The following is a 16,793-nucleotide window of genomic DNA, read 5'->3' as shown; positions in this document are numbered from 1 at the left end:
CTATGTGGTCTATCTTTTCAAATGTTCCATATGCATTTCAAAACAATGTGTATTTAGCTTCTTTAGGATGAAGGGATATATATATATATATCAGTTAAGTCCATTTGATCTAAGGCATTGTTTGATGCCACAATATCTTTGTTGATATTTTGTTTGAAAAATCTGTCCATTTTTGAAAGTGGGGTGTTAAAATCCCCTGCTATAATTGTGTTGCTGTCAATATCTTTCTTGAATTCCTCTAAAATTTTATGTATTTGAGTGCTCCTATGTTGGGTGCATATATATTTACAATGTTTATGTCTTCTTGGTGGATTCTTCCCTTGAGAATTATAAAGTGTCCTTCTGGGTTTCTTATTATGGTCTCTTGTTTTGAAGTCTGTTTTATCAGATATAAGTATTGCTCCCCCGGCTTTTTATTTTCTGTCCACTTGCTTGGAATATTTGTTTCCAACCCTTCACTTTCAGTCTGTGTAGGTCTTTTGTGCTGAGGTGGATCTCTTGTAGGCAGTATATGTGTGGGTCATCTTTCTTATCCATTCAGCTATTCTATGCGTCTTGATTGGAGCATTTAATCCATTTACATTTAAGCTTATTATTGATAGGTACTTATTCATTGACATTTTTGTGCCTGTGTTCCTCTCTCTCTTTCTCTTTTCCTTCCTTTCCTTAAAGCAGTCCCTTTAGCATCTCTTGCAGAGCTGGTTTGGTGGAGGTGTATTCTTTTAGACTTCTGTTGTCTGGGAAGCTCCTTATTTGGCCTTCTGTCTTTATTGAGAGCCTTCCTGGGTAAAGTAGCCTTGGTTCCAGGCCTCTGGTTCTCATTACTTGGAACATTTCTTGCCTTCTGTTCTGGCTTGGAGCATTTCTATTGAGAAGTCAGTTGCTAACCTTATCAGAGCTCCCTTGTATGTTACTTCCTAGTTCTCCCTTGCTGCTTTTAAGATTCTCTCTTTGTCTTGGTATTTTGCCATTATAATTATGATATCTTGAAGTGGGCCTCTTTGGGTTCCTTTTGTTGGGACTCACTGTGTTTCCTGGATATGTGTGGCTTTTTCTTTTATCAAATTAGGGAAGTTTTCTATCATTACTTTTTCAAATAGGTTTTCTATCCCTTGCTCTTCTTCTTCTGGTATCCCTATTATACAAATGTTATTACCTTTCATATCGTCTTGCATTTCTTTTAATCCCTGTTCATTGTTTCTGAGCCTCTTTTCCTTTTATTGCTCTTTCTGAGTGTTTTTTTTTCTACTTCATCCTCTAGCTCGCTGATCCAATCTTCTGCTTCATTGATCCTGCTTTTGTTTTCTTCTACTGTGTTCTTCAGTTCAGAAATTGTATTCTTCATTTCTTCTTGGCCCTTGTTGATAGTTTCTATTTCCTTTTTCATGCTGGTATAGTTTGCAGTAAATTCATTGTAGTTTCCCTGCAGCTTCTGGTAATTCATTGTGAGCTCATTGAGTTTCCTAATAATCATTGCTTTGAACTCAATATCTGATAGTTGACTTGCCTCTCTTTCATTTAGCATTCTTTCTGAGGCTTTCTTTTTTCCTTTCCTTTGTGGATTGTTTGTTTGTCTTCCCATGTTTGTGAGACTCTTCTTGTTAGCCTCAGCTTCTTAGCTTTATCTGTTTTGACTCCCTGGGTTTATGGTGTGAACTTCTGTGGTAGAATACCTGTGAGATTCAGTGGTGCAGTCTCCTTGATCTCCTGAGCTCACTGGTCTTGGGCTGTAATTTATGTTAGCTCTGTGTTTGTGTTTGTGTTTTGATTGTTGTTGGGTCTTTTTTTTCTTTGGTGCTTCCTTTCCTCCCTCCAGCTGGTTAACTGAGGGTCACTCTGTCCACCACATCCTGTATTTTATTGTGCTGGTGTGGGCAGGTTCTGTTGAAACTCGTTCTTCCATGTACAAGGTTGTGAGGATTCCTTCTTGCTCTTGTTCATTGTTTGTTCTGGGTAATTTCTCTACTTTCTGTTGTATTTCCAGATAGGTCCTGGATTGAGGTTAGTGTTGCTTCCACTCTCTCCTTCACCTTCTTTGGTTTTTATCTGTTAGTGGTTCCTTTGTTGTTGGGTTTCCTCTTCCAGCAGGTATCCTGGTGTTCACAGCTTCCACCTACTCTTTTTTGTGAACAGTTGGAGGGGGGAGGCAAAATGGTTTAAGACAGCAAGAGAGTATTCTATGATATTTACAGTAGCAGCCAGTAGAGAAGAGATAGGAGATCCTTTGGCTATGTATAGCATTAACTGTGATATTCCACCCAACCAGCCACTTTTTAGAAAGGATGGAAAGAAGATAAGACTCTTGTTGGGGAGTGAAGAATTGTCAGTTGGATCTTGAAAGCAGTGAGCTTATGGGAGGCCAGATTCCGAGGTAAGATGAGAGTAAAGGATAGTGAATACAGAGTTCAGGAAACTGTGAAGTGGGCTAAGATCTGGGAGGGGTGCTGTGAAGCAATTACAATTGTATGAAATAACTATTATTTACAATAATAATGAAGCAACAATCATATGAATCATATTCTTGTTATCCAGATCACAGAATCTATGTGATCTGGATAACAAGAATAGGAAGTATAGGACCTTGAGTAGTGTGCTAATGGAAAACAAGTGAAGTGAAAGACAGTAAATTAACAATACACTATGAAATAGAGAACAAAGGAAACCAGTCAAAGAGTACAATTTAACCAGCCAAGGAAAGAAGACTAAACAGAAAGAAGAGGAATACAAAAATATTAATAAAATAAAAGATGTAAGAATAATGAAAAAAAAATACAAATATGCAATAACTTGCAGGTCCTCTGTAATAGCAAAGTGAAATTTGTCTTACTGTTTCAGCTCTTAGGATGACCCCTCTTTGGGTCCAACTGTGGTCTTTTCACAGTTCCAGGTTTTTTTGTCTCACTTGTGGGAATTTAAAAAAAAGAAGGAAGGAAGTAGAGATAAAATTGGAAAGAAATAAAGAAGGAATAAAACAAGAAACAAGGCAAGAGAGGAAAAAAGAGTTGAAAGATAAAAAAAAAGAATTACTTAAAAAAAAAGCCTCTGGCTGGCTTCAAACTGGCCTAACCAGTTTTGCTGGTCTTCCTGGCTGCAGTAGGCTGAGGGGTGATTGGCTTTGCTTTTCTCCCTTGCTGATCTGCACTCAGTCAGCCTCTAGCCCAGTTCCCCAGCAGCCTCTGATCCCTCAGGTTTCACAGGTTCTGGCATGCACTCTCCCTGAAGCTAGAAGTGTGAGTGCCAGGTGCCTCTCCCTGGGGCTTTGGGTGTGGGCTCAGGGCTTGGGGCCTTCCACAGAGCACACTCTCCCTGGGCTGTCGGTGTACATGCTCGCCAGGCCCACGACTCCGGTCCCTCAGGTTCAGATGATGCACTTTTCCCAGGGCTATGGAAGTATGCTGGGGCCTTCCGCATGACCTCAGGAGCACTTCGCAGCTGGGTGGGGAGGAGGCCTGAGTGGCTGTTGCAGGAGAATTCCCCAAATAGTGTCTCTTTTTTCACTTTTTCTTTTTGAGAAATTCCTCCTACTCAAGCCTGCCACTCTGTACAGAGGCCTGGCTTCTCACACAGCCCAATTCTCCAACCAGACTGGGGACTGTCTGGGTCAGGGCCCATTCAGGCCCAACTCTCAACTGTCCCCAGCCAGTGTCCACAGATTTGGTGGGTGCTCACAGCCCCTGTGTGTTTGCCACTTCGTCCTTATTCCCCTCTCTGTGGCTTCATGCAACCAGGTCTCTCCCAGTGCTGTTCAATTCTTGTTAGGCAGGGGAGGGAGCCATTAACCAGCTCTCTCTCAAGAACCCAGTGGCAGACCTGGCAGGTGCTGGGCCTGGGGCTGCAGCTGCTCTGGTCCCCGCACTGCTCCCAGGGACCTTACTGTCCTGAAGCACTCTCCTTAATATCTGGTTTTTCAATGTCCTCTACAATTTTTGGTCTCCTACCTTCATATATGTTGGGGTACTGTTGGCTGTTTGCTCTGTTCCTCCATAGATCAGCTAGGATTTTCCTCCCATGTTTAGGGAGAAGTGGAATATGCTGCCTCCTACCTTGCTGCCATCTTCAGTCCCCTCGCCTTTTGTATTTATTTAATTTTTAGAGAGGGAAGAGGGAGAGATAGAGAGAGAGAGAAACATCAATGTGCGGTTGCTGGGGGCCATGGCCTGCAACCCAGGCATGTACCCTGGCTACGAATCGAACCTGCGACAGTTTGGTTCTCAGCCCGAGCTCAATCCACTGAGCTACACCAGCCAGGGCTGCCTTTTGTAGTTTTAATTGAAGATTTTATATAATTCCATTTTCTTTCCTAACATAAAATTGTGCTTTTTAAAAATCTGTTTTCTTAAGTAGTTCCCCTGGAGTTTGTAATATACAACTACACAAGTGTGTTTTCAAATAACACTATACTATTTCATAAATGGTGCAAGTGCCTTGTAATAAAATAGTTATCCTAATTTCTTTTCCCACCCCCTATATTATTGCTGTCATTCATCTCACTTATACATAAGTATACATAAGCATAAGTATATATAAGCATACATAATCAAATACATCTTTGCTATTATTTTGAATAAGCTATTACTTGTTAGATCAATTAAGAAAGTAAATTTTTTTGCCTTTATTTATTCTCTGATGTTCTTCTTTTTTCTTTTACATAGATCTGAGTTTCTGACTTATATGATGTTCCTTTTCTCTGAAGAACTTTGAACATTTCTTGCAAAGCAAGACTACTGGCAACGTTTTTTTTTTCTTCTGATTTTTGTTTGTCTGAGAACATCTTTATTTCTCTTTTACTTTTTAAAAAGATTTTATTTATTTACTTTTAGAGTAAGGGCAAGGGAGGGAGAAATAGAGAGAGAGACACATCAATGTGTATGAGAAACACCTATAGGTTGCCTCTCACATGCCCACAACCAGGAACCTGGCTTGAAACCCAGGAGGGTACTCAGAGTGGGAATTGAACCAGCAATGCTTAGGTTCCCAGACTGGTGCCCGATCCATGTTGCCACACCGGCCAGGGCTATTTCTCTTTCACTTTTGAACAATCATTTTGTAGAATACTGTGTCTAAGTTGCTGGTTTCCCCACAAAACACTTAATTTTACTTAACCTTTTTCTTGCTTACATGGTTTCTGAGGAGAAGTCAAAAGTAACTATTATCTTTATTCCTCCATAGGTAAAGTAGTTTTCCTTTGGATTATTTCAGATTTTTATTTATTTCTAATTTCCTGAAGTGTGAATATGACATAATTAGGTACAGGTTTTTTGCTTGATTTTTAATTTTTTTGGCCTTTATCCAACTTGGTGTTGTCTAAGCTTCCTGGATCTGTGGTTTGGTGTCTGACATTAATTTGAGAAAATTGTCAGTCATTGCTTAAAATATTGCTTCTGTTGGTTGCTCTCTTTCCTCTTTTTCTAGTATGGTACATCTTTTGAAATTGTCCACAGTCCTTGGATATTCTGTTATTTTTGTGTCTTTTTTTCCTCTTTGCTTTTCTTTTATTATTTTTAAAGTATATTTTATTGATTATGCTATTACAGTTTTCCCAATTTTTCCCCCTTTATCCCCACTCCATCCTGCACCCCCAACCCTCCAGCATCCCCCCTCCTTAGTTCATGTCCATAGGTTGTACATAAATTTCTTTGAATTTTCTGTTTCCTATACCATTCTTAACCTCTCCCCATCTATTTTATGCCTGCCAATTATGCTTCTTATTCCCTGTACCTTTCCCCACTATTCCTCCTCTCTCCCTCCCCACTGAAAACCTTCCACGTGATGTCCATTTCTCTGATTCTGTTCCTGTTCTAGTTGTTTGCTTAGTTTTTGTTTTCATTGATTTTCTTATTTTTAGGTTCAGTTTTGATAGTTGTGATTTTTGTTGTCATTTTACTATTCATAGTTTTTGATCTTCTTCAATTTCTTAGATAAGTCCCTGTAACATTTCATATAATAAGGTCTTTGTGATGATGAACTCCTTTAACTTGACCTTATCTGGGAAGCACTTTATCTGCCCTTCCATTATAAATGATAGCTTTGCTGGATAGAGTAATCTTGGATGCAGGTCCTTGCCTTTCACAACTTCAAATACTTCTTTCCAGACCCTTCTTGCCTGTAAGATTTCTTTTGAGAAATCATCTGAGTCTTATGGGAACTCTTTTTGTAGGCAACTCTCTCCTTTCCTCTTGCTGCTTTTAAGATTGTCTCTGTGTCTTTAATCTTGGGTAACTTAATGATGATGTGCCTTGGTGTGTTCCTCTTTGGGTCCAACTTTTCTGGGACTCTCTGGGCTTCCTGGACTTCCTGGAAGTCCATTTCCTTCACCGGATTGGGGAAGTTTTCCTTTATTATTTGTTCAAATAAGTTTTCAATTACTTGCTCTTGTTCTTCTCCTTCTGGAACTTCTATAATTTGGATATTGGAATGTTTAGAGTTGTCCCAGAAGTTACTAAGCCTCTCTTCATTTTTTTTTGAATTTTTGTTTCTTCATTCTGTTTGGTTGGAGGTTTATTTCTTCTTTTTGTTCCAAATCATTGATTTGAGTCTTGGTTTCCTTCCTGTCACTGAATTGGTTGGCTCCCTGAATATTTTGCTTTATTTCACTTTGGGCATCCTTCATTTGTTCTTTCATTTTGTGACCAAGCTCAATCAGTTCTGTGAGTATTTCGATTACCAGGGCTTTGAATTCTCCATCAGATAGGTTGGCTATCTCCTCATCGCTTAGCTCTTTTTCTGGAGTTTTCCTCTGTTCTTTCATTTGAGCTATATTTGTTTGTCTCGGTACACCTGTTAAGTTGTAAGGGAGCAGGGCCTTAGGTATTCATCAGGGCAAGGCAACCCTCTTTGCTGTGGTGCTATCTGTGGTGGAGGGGTCAGAGATGGAACAATTTAGCCTGCTTGCTCAGCTCTAGCCTCACTTTCCAACAAACTCTCATGTGAGATTGGGAGTTTCTCTCACCATGGCAACTGCTGTAGTCCACAGTCAGCTCTGAGTCTCAGTTTCCTGTTCAGTGAGCTCCACCCTTGAGGTCCACCATCTCATTGCAGGTCCTTTCAGCCATCCCTGTCCCAGCAGGGTCTGCTGCCTTACTGCGAGTTCTCTCTGACCACCTGTCTGCCTTGTCTCCCTCATCTCCCTCCTACTGGTCTGGTTGGTCTGGTTGGTCTGGTTGACTGTTACTTTAATTTCTTGGTTGTCATAGTTTCATGCAGTTTGATTTTCTGGCAGTTCTGGTTGTTTGTTTTTTTTAGATTGGTTGCTATCCTTCTTTTGGTTGTGCAAGGAAGCAAAGAATTTCTACCTATGCCTCCATCTTGGATGGAACTCCCGGAAGTTTCTATTGTTATAACTTCAAGCCCAAAGATTCTTTTCTCAGCTATGTGCAGTCTCCTAATGAGACCATAGAAGGCATTCTTTATTTATGTGGTGATGTTTTTGATCTTTAGCATTTTTATTCCTTCTTAGAATTTCTATTTATCTGCCTACATTATCTATCTGTTCTTTTATATCATCTGTTTTTTTTCCATTAAAACCCCTAGCTTATTAATCATGGTTTTAGAAAAAATTGCTGGTCTGATAATTCCAATACTCCTGACCTGTCACCCTCTGGTTTTGATGTTTATTTTGTCTCTTCAAACTGTGGTTTTTGCCTTTTAGTATGCATTGTGATTTTTTTTGGAAGGTGGATGTGATGTACTGGGTGAAAGGAAGTGAAGTAAATAAACCTTTCATAGTGTGGCTCTAGGTGTGGAGGTCGGGGAAGCATCTGTAGTCTTGTGATTGGGTCTCAGTCTTTAGCTGAGCCTATGCCTCTGGACCATGAACCTCATCAGTGCTTCTCAATGTTCTTCCCCCTTAAGTGGAATAAGATGGTCAGAAGGGGCTGGATTTGGGTGTTTTCCTTCCCCCAGGCAGGCTAGGTTCTGGAAAGGCCCCAGCAGATTCAACTTTGGAAAAATAGTTTCTCTAGAAGGCAGGCCTCGTTAAGAAACAGAATGTTGTGTTATATTTCAAAATGACTCCTTTTCCTTCTCCATAAAGAAAGTGTGAGAGGATTTTTCTCCAGAAAAACTAGATGGATTTCCTGGAGTTTTTATCTCAGGTTTGTCTGCATGGAGCTGACAGAGTGTTGGCTACAGACCTCCCTCCAGGCACTGACCCTCACAGAGGTGTATGGAAGTTGTTGTTCATGGGTTTTTACTCTGGTAAGTTGTGATTCGCTGTGCCTGTCTGTCTGTCTTTCCAGTTTTGGGGGAGTAGTTTTCCCTTCTCTGAAGAATCCAAGAAGAGTTGTGATTTTTTAATTGGTTTAGATTTTTTTTATTGTTGTTAAGATTGAGTGGCAATTTCTAAATTCCTTACATGTCCAACCAGAAGTCAAAAGTCCACTTATTTTTAAAAAAGAAAAAACAATGAATAGAACTAGTAGCCAGTTTTGAATGAATCCACTTAAAAATGAGTCTAATTAAAAAAAATGATACAGATTTTTGGCTTTTTTAGAAAAACTGGACAACAATACCTTTTATTGCTGTGTGGTCTGACTTGGACAGCAGATACTTATCATGATAGGACATGAGTTCTCCTGTTCCCCAGGACCTAGTCCCAGCATGGTTTCTCTGGTTATTTTTCTTGCTTTAGCCCTGGAGTCATTTCAATTTGAGGTTCTTACTTTAGGTTTTGGTATTCTCTCAGCTCCACCCTCCCTGACCCTGCCTGGGTTTAATGTTGGGGATTTAATCTCAGAATGGACTCCTAGTTCCAAATTATATCATGACAGACATAGACACCACCAATCTCTAGTCCATACCTGGTGTTTTTGATCCCCCTTGCTAAACTAAAAACAGATCAGACTGTGCTTCTCCAGGCTCATCTCAGTTGGGCTAGGTGACTGGGCATTTCAGAAGGTCCTCACATCAGGGCGTCTGCATATTCCTGGCCCTCACCTCCTCCTCAGCAGGGCAATGGGTGGAGTGCCAGTGATATACCAAGAGTCCCTATGACTGTAACTTGCTGCTGGCTTCATGTCCTGTGACCTCCAAACTTGCACAGCTGAGCCACTTAGCCCTCAGCAGTAGCCTCTGCCCCACTGTGATTCAGGGAATTGTTAGGCAAAAAGCTCTAGCCACACATGGATAATCCTGGCAGGACTGCATCATAGCACAGAGACTGCTGGTTACTCTAAAATTAATGCCTTCTCTTGGATGTACTTTTTAGGAATAATCATGGCATGTTGCTGGAGGTGAGGAAAAACAAAAGCAAGCACAACCAGGAAGTGCTGTCTCAGGTGGGTGGCTCATCTTCTCCAGCTGGAGGAGAGAAGCATGAGATCCCAGGGTATTCAGACAGGAAGTGGGAAGAGCTAACGGCCTCTGCCCACCTTTCTCATCACATAAGGCAGAAAGGACAGCTGCTGACTGAATGATGGTGGTGGCTAAAAGGGTAATCCTGTGAGAGGGCTGGGGACAGGATTTAATCAGTGCCTACTGGTGCCAGCATTAGAGGAAAAAGGACAGTCACTGATTCCCACATCCTCCACTTTGTTTCAGTCTTTTGATTAGAAATTTTTCTACACAAGTAGCAGAAACTTTATTTCAAACTGGTATGATATTGGTAAGAGAATTTTTCACTGAGGTCTAGGATATTTCCCAGCTTTAGGTACAGTTTGATTCAGGTGCTCACATAATGTTTCAAGATATCCCCCCTCTTCTTGCCTTTCTGGGTTGCATCCATTTGTGGAGTCTCTGCCTGCATGATGATCTTCATATTTTTCCAAATTCAACTCTAGTGCAAAGAAAAGCACCTGCAATACCAACTTGATGCAAGGGATGTTAATCACAGAATGGCAGTATTTCAATATAACAGAGGCAGTTTGTGCTGTATATTTTACCTCATTTTTATGAGGAGCAATATATTTTCTTCTTTTCCTCCCCTGATACTTTAACAGTCTTTCCTAAATTAAATACATAACAATTAAAAATTGAGAGTCTCTCTTCCTAGCCCCTAACACAAGGCCCAGATTTCACTTTGATTAGCCCAAGTTGGGCTCATGCCAAGTTCTGAACTAATGGCTAATGCCAAGTTCTGAACTAATAGTTAGGGGAATTTGGCTGGGCTACACAGCCAGTTCTGGGTCGTGAGCCTCAGTCCTGAAGTCACAGATGAGGTCCCACCCAAAGGGCAGCCAGAAGGTGAATGTCTAACACACCTCTCATTACTGGTCACCTTTCACCCCATTTCTCACCTACCCCCAAAACACCACTATCATTAAGGACATCAGTGGTTACCTGAGTCAGTTTGGGCTGCTGTAACAAAATACCATAAACTGGGCAGCTTATAAACAACAAAATTTTATTTCTCACAGTTTCTGGAAACTAAAAAGTCCAAGATCAAGGTGCCAGCAGATTCAGTGTTTGGTGAGGATTCCTGGATCATAGATGATCATCTCACTGCATCCTCACAGGGCAGAAGGGGCCAAGGAGCTGTCCAGGTTCCTGTTCTCAAGGCTGATCCCATCCACCAGGCTCCACCCTTCTGACCACATCATCTCCCAAAGGCCCTGCCTTCTAATACCATTATGTTGGTGGTTAGGATTTCAATATATGGATTTTGAGGGGACACAAACTTTCAGTCTATGGCCATGGCCTCCTGCTTGTGAAGGATAATTTTTGTGCATTATCTTAATGAAATTCCCTGCAGAATTGAGCCCTGATTACATTTTGATGTTTTCTCCACATTCCAAGATATTTGTCTCTTCTTATTATGGTTTACTGACTCCTGCTTTCTGCCCACCCATTAGATACCTATTATTATTCCCCCAGGTTTAGTTTATAGCCCTTGCAACAGTGAGGAGCACATCCAGCTGAGAATGACAGATTGCTTGAGTAACAGTGGCTTAAACTGTAAGGATACTCACTGTTCCCCTGAGATAATGTCTGGATGACTCAGGGTTGGCTGGTGATGTCATTAAGGACCCAGGTTCTTTCCACACTTCACCCTTAGCATCTTTAGCTTGTTATATTTTTCTTCCTTCTGCTTGTCAATCTCATAGTAATAAAGGGCTGTGGCAACAAGTGTCCCATTGTGTTTAAGTCAGTGTTGGTGACAAGGAGTAACACCAGCACCTCTCCGTGCATCTGTCCTTTTACTGGTAGAGCAAAAACCTTTAACAGCCATCCTGGGAAGATTTCCATTCATCTTATTGCCCAGAACTGGGTCACACAGCTGCAAAGGAAGCAAATGGACTAGACAGTCTGCCCCCCACACTCTTCCTGTTCCACCCTTTCCATCCCTCAGAGCTTTGGTTTTCATCTTTACCCTGATGCTCCCACATTTCTGCTCAGACCTTTCCTTTGAGACACAGACTGTGGAGCCAGTGGGGGCCAGACCTTTCTACTTGGGTGTGTTGTGGGCACTATACACATTCAACAATTCAACATGGAACTCGGCATTCCCTTCAAGTGCACTCTCCCTGCCATGTCGTTATACATTTCTGCTACTTGCACAAATAAGAATCAAGTTACCTACTCTGAGTCCCCTTCTTCCTCATCCCGTTCTTTCTGTGAGGGATGGAATCATTTCTGCAATGTTCACATATTCCTAGGACTGAACTACAAATCCATGCTTGCTGCCTCATGACTTGAGTTCTTCCCAGTAGAGGCAGGGTACATTTCCTGCCCCATCCAGTTTGGGGCTTGGCCTGGAAGGGGGTGGGAGTGTTAGAGTGCCTGTTCTGGGACAGGGCTGTAAGAAGCCAAGGCTGATCTGCCCTGAGAAGGTGATGCAGCCTTTTAAGCCTGGGCCTAGAACAAACACACATGGATCCCACCTGAGCCAACCCAGAGCTCAAAGCCAAGCACAGCTGAGATCAGCAGAATTGCAGTCAACCTGTATACTTATGAGCATGAGGATAAATGCTTTTGCCATAAGCCACTGAGTCTGAGGTTGCTTGTGACATGGCTTGATTAGGGCACACATGTGACCATCCAAACCCAGAAATACCTTTTATGTTCATGTTTCATCTGAGTTCCCCTCTCCCATTGGTCTTCCCTTCTAACCAGCAAGACCTAAGCAAAGTAGCATCTCCTGTATGGAGTATACCCTATCCTCAGGCTGTTGGCTGTCAATCAGGAAAGGGACACATGGGTGACTGACTTACTCATTCCATGTGTGAGTGCTTAAAAAAGGAAACTGTCTGTGTCTGGTGCTATGTAGCTGAGTGTGTAGCAAGGGCATGCTTTGATGTGGAGAGTTGGTCATAAAAGGCTGAGGAAGCCCTTTTCTGGGGTCCTGTGGTACTCGTAGCTCTGTCATTGCACTTACCTCTCTGCTCTGAGCCCTGTTTAAGCATGGCCCTTCTGGGTTGAACAGCTCCAGGAGAAGAGTAGAGCTGGCCAGTGATCTCCACCATCCCAGGGCCCAAGCATAACAGAAAGAAGAAACAAAAGCAAGGAATTAATGTTTAATAAACACAAGCTTTGTGCCATGCACTGGGTGGGAGGGTTATCTGCTTTGGGAGGCAAGAAGGCAGAACTTTGGGGAGGATGGAGAAAAGGAGGAAGGAAAAAAGAAGAGGATTCATCACTCATTTTCAGATGCATTCATAGTTCAGTCTTGGGAGGGTGTGAACATCCCAAGGATGAGAAATGAGCCCAAAGGATTCAAAGTGGATTCAGAGTAGTTTCCAGGAAGAACTGCTCCAAGGAGAGAGAGGGATGTCAGAAGCTTTAGTGCATTTTCAGGGCTGAAGGGGAATTTCCTCCTCTGGTTCTGTAAGGAACAAGCTCAATTCCCCTGGGGACAGAGTAGCCAAGAGTAATTGTTGTGAAAGGAAGGGGTCAGGCAGCTTGTCCTGCAGAGTCCTCTTTGGCCTCTTCTGGGTGTGATGGTTTGTACATAAGTCCTAGGGAGACTCACTGGGCTATTTTGGGAAGAACAATTTGCTGAGTTCCAGGTAAATGATGGGCATTAGGAACTACCTGAAACCCAGGTCAATGAAGGGAAAATTACTCCAATTCATTTGGAAAATGAGGCTTAAGCACAATGACTTTGTAGGGTTTCTCAAGGAAGTTAAATGTCATGTGCATCATTGAGTAATGAAAAGGATCTTTTCTGTTTAGTGCTGACCCCTCTTTTGAGTGAGGGGAAAATCCATACCCATGGCCTCTCTCTCTTGATATCTCTCCCTTATATTCCTGCTTTCAGAGAGAGAGAGAGAGAGAGAGAGAGAGAGAGAGAGAGAGAGAGAGAGAGAGAGAGAGAGAGGGAGGGAGAGAGAGAAAGATACTAGCTGTGCTCTGAGATAATTTTAATTTTTCTCCTCTCTAGAGGGAAGGAGATAAGAGGAGGTCTTTTCTCACTTTGGTGCTGCTATGCTGTGATACAGACTTTCAGAGATGTTCATGTTGTGATGCATTCAATTCTTTTTCTCCATTGATTTTAATTAAGTTCCTGAGCTGTCTTCAAGCCTGGGGAGTGGGAACAAAACATGAAACCCTGAGAGCCAAACACTTTTCTTTTGCAATTGAGTTTTTCCAAGTTCTTTAAAGTGCTTCACCAGAGAGAATGAGAGTAGAATCCAGAGGCTGAGGCATTTCTCAGCTCCATCAGTCCCCAAATAATAAACATAGAAATTAAAATCCAGTTAAGAAAAATCACAGAAGTCATTACAGCCTGGCAGCTGATGGAGACTTTGATCAAATCTTCTATGCAATTTCACAGTTTCTGGGGGGATCACTGAGCTGGCATTGATCATGTTCCTACCAGGCAGGTTGTTTTCTCCCAGCAGACTTGGCTCAGAGAATTCAGGACCTGCCCCTCCCAAACCAATTCTGTCTTTTGATCTAAGTCCATGTTATGCTTTTTAAGGGAAATGCCATGGCAGTTTCTGGGTCCATTGCTTGGACTCCTGTCAGCCCCTCTCAGAGTTCTGGAAGGCTGGCGAGGTCCCAGAGCCAGTTTCTGCCCTCAAGCCAGAAGGAGGTCACTCGGTAGTACCTAATAGCCAGGGGCTGACCAGTGGTCTGCAGTGCCCTTTGTAGAAACAGTAAGGTTGGAAAGGGAAGTGCCTGTGAGGCCAGCCAATGACTTAATAAGAGAAATGCAAGATAGACAATAGTTACCCTGTGGGAATTGTGGCCGTGGTGATGTCAGATGTTCTGAATTTTCCAGAAGCCAGAAACTGGGATGCTTTTAGTAATATAAAAAAATAGCCCAAATCTTATATTCATGTATTGGCAACCAATTCAAAGCATATAAAATACTCTGTGTGTCAAACAAAATCCATCTGCAGGCTAGCACCAGATACTGGCTTGTTATATCTGATGTGCTGAGGAAGACCGAGCTCTGGATGAAAGTACAGACACCAGCACCTACCAGCTGTATGAGGTTGGCAAACATTTTAACTTTGGAGCCACAATTGTATTACAGACTATCACTTATAGTGATAGTGCATATATCATGGGGTGCAATCAATATAAAGGGCCTGGTGCACAGTATGTAACCTGTAAGTGCTATAACAGTTGATGTCATCATTTTCATCCTCATCATCCTCATCATCATCACCATCATTGTGATGCTGTGATTTATAATAAATATATATTTGGTCTTCACCTCCATTCCTGGCACAGAGCTCCTAAAACCTTTGTAATTTCCTCTGTCTGCTAAGAATAATAAAGGTTTTGTTATGTTAATGAAATGACTTTTGGATAGCCCCTAAGGATGGGGGCTGTTTGCCAGGGGAGCCAAGCAGGTGATTAGAGTGTTGGAACTTTCAGTCCCACCCTCAGACCTCAGGGGATTGAGTCCCATCAGCAAGGGCTGATGGTTTCATCAATTATGTGCATATAATGAAACCTCCATAAAAATCCAGAAGGCCCCAGATCTGAGAGCTTCTGGGTTGGTGAATACGGGGAGCTGTGGGGAGAGTGGTGTACTCAGGAAGGGCATAGAAGCTCCAAGCCCTTTCCCCATACCTCCCCCTACATCTCTATCCTCTGGCTGTTCCTGAGTTATATCCTTTCAGAATAAACTGGTAACCTACTAAATAAACTGCTTCTTTGAGTTCTGTGAGCAGGTCTAGCAAATTAAATGAACCGAAGTTGGGGGGGGTGGTGGGAACCTTAGATCTGTAGCTGAGGGGTCAGAAGTCAAGGTGACAATCTGGACTTGTGATTGGTGTCTGAAGTTGGGGTAGGAGGGCAGTCTTGTAGGACAGAGTCCTTAATCTGGGGGCCTGATGCTGTCTCCAGGCAGGCATTGTCAGAAGAGCCCTGCTTGGGAGGACCCACACATTGGAAGGAATTGGGTGCAGAATCTCAATTATCATCCCTAATACCTAGTTTTTCCCATGATTTCCAACAGGCCACAGCGGTCCATTTATATCTGTGTGAATCACCTTGTGTCTTTCACTTCAGAGAGACATGGAGCTACCATTTCTATCACCCTTGCTTTAATTAAGACATTTGTCATAAAATCCAACATAAAGGAATGCAACATAGCTCATTTGGCAACATGAGCTAAAAATCCCCAAGAGGAAATAAAACAGGCCCATTGTCCATGAGCTGCTCTGGGCTCCTTGTAATTGTGCACAGCTCTGGTGGCTTGGCTGGTGATAAATTCTGAGGAAATACCTGAAGCCATTTCTCCACAAAGTTTAATGACCTCAACACATTCAGTGTGTGAGACATTTCATCAACACTTGCAATACAAATGGCACAGTGGAAGTCATTGCGTAGCATACAGTGGGCCATTGGGCTTCAAGCAAAGATCTGATCTTCAAGCTACTGGCTTGAAGGGGGCTACAGAGTGGGGCTGCAGTGATTGTGCTCCCTGCCCAGAATCTGGAGCCCAGGAGTCTTTACTGATGCTGTTGAGTGACCCTGTTTCCCTAGACCCTGTTCTGGACGACAAAGGGACCCACGCATTGGCAGGGAAGAGATGGAACAGGAACCATCTCTCCAGCTGTTTTCTTGTTTAGGTTATTCTTTGCAGGTTGAATGGGAAGCAGGACAATAACAAAGTAATAAAGGGTATGTGTGTGTGTGTGTGTGTATGAATAAAGTGCTGGAATACTAGGTCTGTCCAGAAGGTATCCAGCCATGTACTATGAAAAATAGAGACATTCATTGAAGAAGGTACAAGATACAAGAAACATTGTACATAGGACAATGATGCCTCAGTCCCCTTCAAAGTAGGCACCTTGGGACCTCACACATTTCTCCCAATTGCCATCACCTGCCCTATTGTATTTTCCTGAATCTCATAGATGGCCTGAACTCTCTTCCCTTTCAAAGTTGATTTTAGTTTTGGGAAAAGCCAGAAGTTGCGGGGTGCCAAATCTGGGTTGTAGGGGGGCTGAGTCACCTGGGTGATTTTCTGTTTTGCCGAAAAACTGCACGAGACATGATGCATGAGTGGGTGTGTTCTTGTGGTGAAGCTGCCAATCACCAGTTGCCCACAGCTGCAGCCTTCTGAGTCACCTGAATAGTTTCTTTGGAGGAATGTTCAAGCTTAACACAAAATATGATGCAGATTCAATGCTTTTCTCGCTCAGTCATTTTGAATGTGACTGCCACACAGTACACATGCTCACTCAACCACCCCCACTCACTAGTACAGTGAAGTTGTCATTGTTCACACATGTGCATTCCAGTCCACTCTCCTTGGCTGTCAGGTTACCTTGATGTTGCTCAAACCATTCTTGTTCTATTAACAATGGCTGAACTTTTTCTGGACAGACCTTGTATTCCTTCTCTCTCAGCCCTGTTCCCTGACCTGGGCTCTTGCCTCTACACTGAGATGCTGC

Source organism: Phyllostomus hastatus, unplaced genomic scaffold, assembly GCF_019186645.2.
Source record: "Phyllostomus hastatus isolate PE091 unplaced genomic scaffold, TTU_PhHast_1.1 phas_contig_64, whole genome shotgun sequence".
Taxonomy (NCBI): Eukaryota; Metazoa; Chordata; class Mammalia; order Chiroptera; family Phyllostomidae; genus Phyllostomus; species Phyllostomus hastatus.
This window is presented reverse-complemented; position numbering follows the sequence as displayed.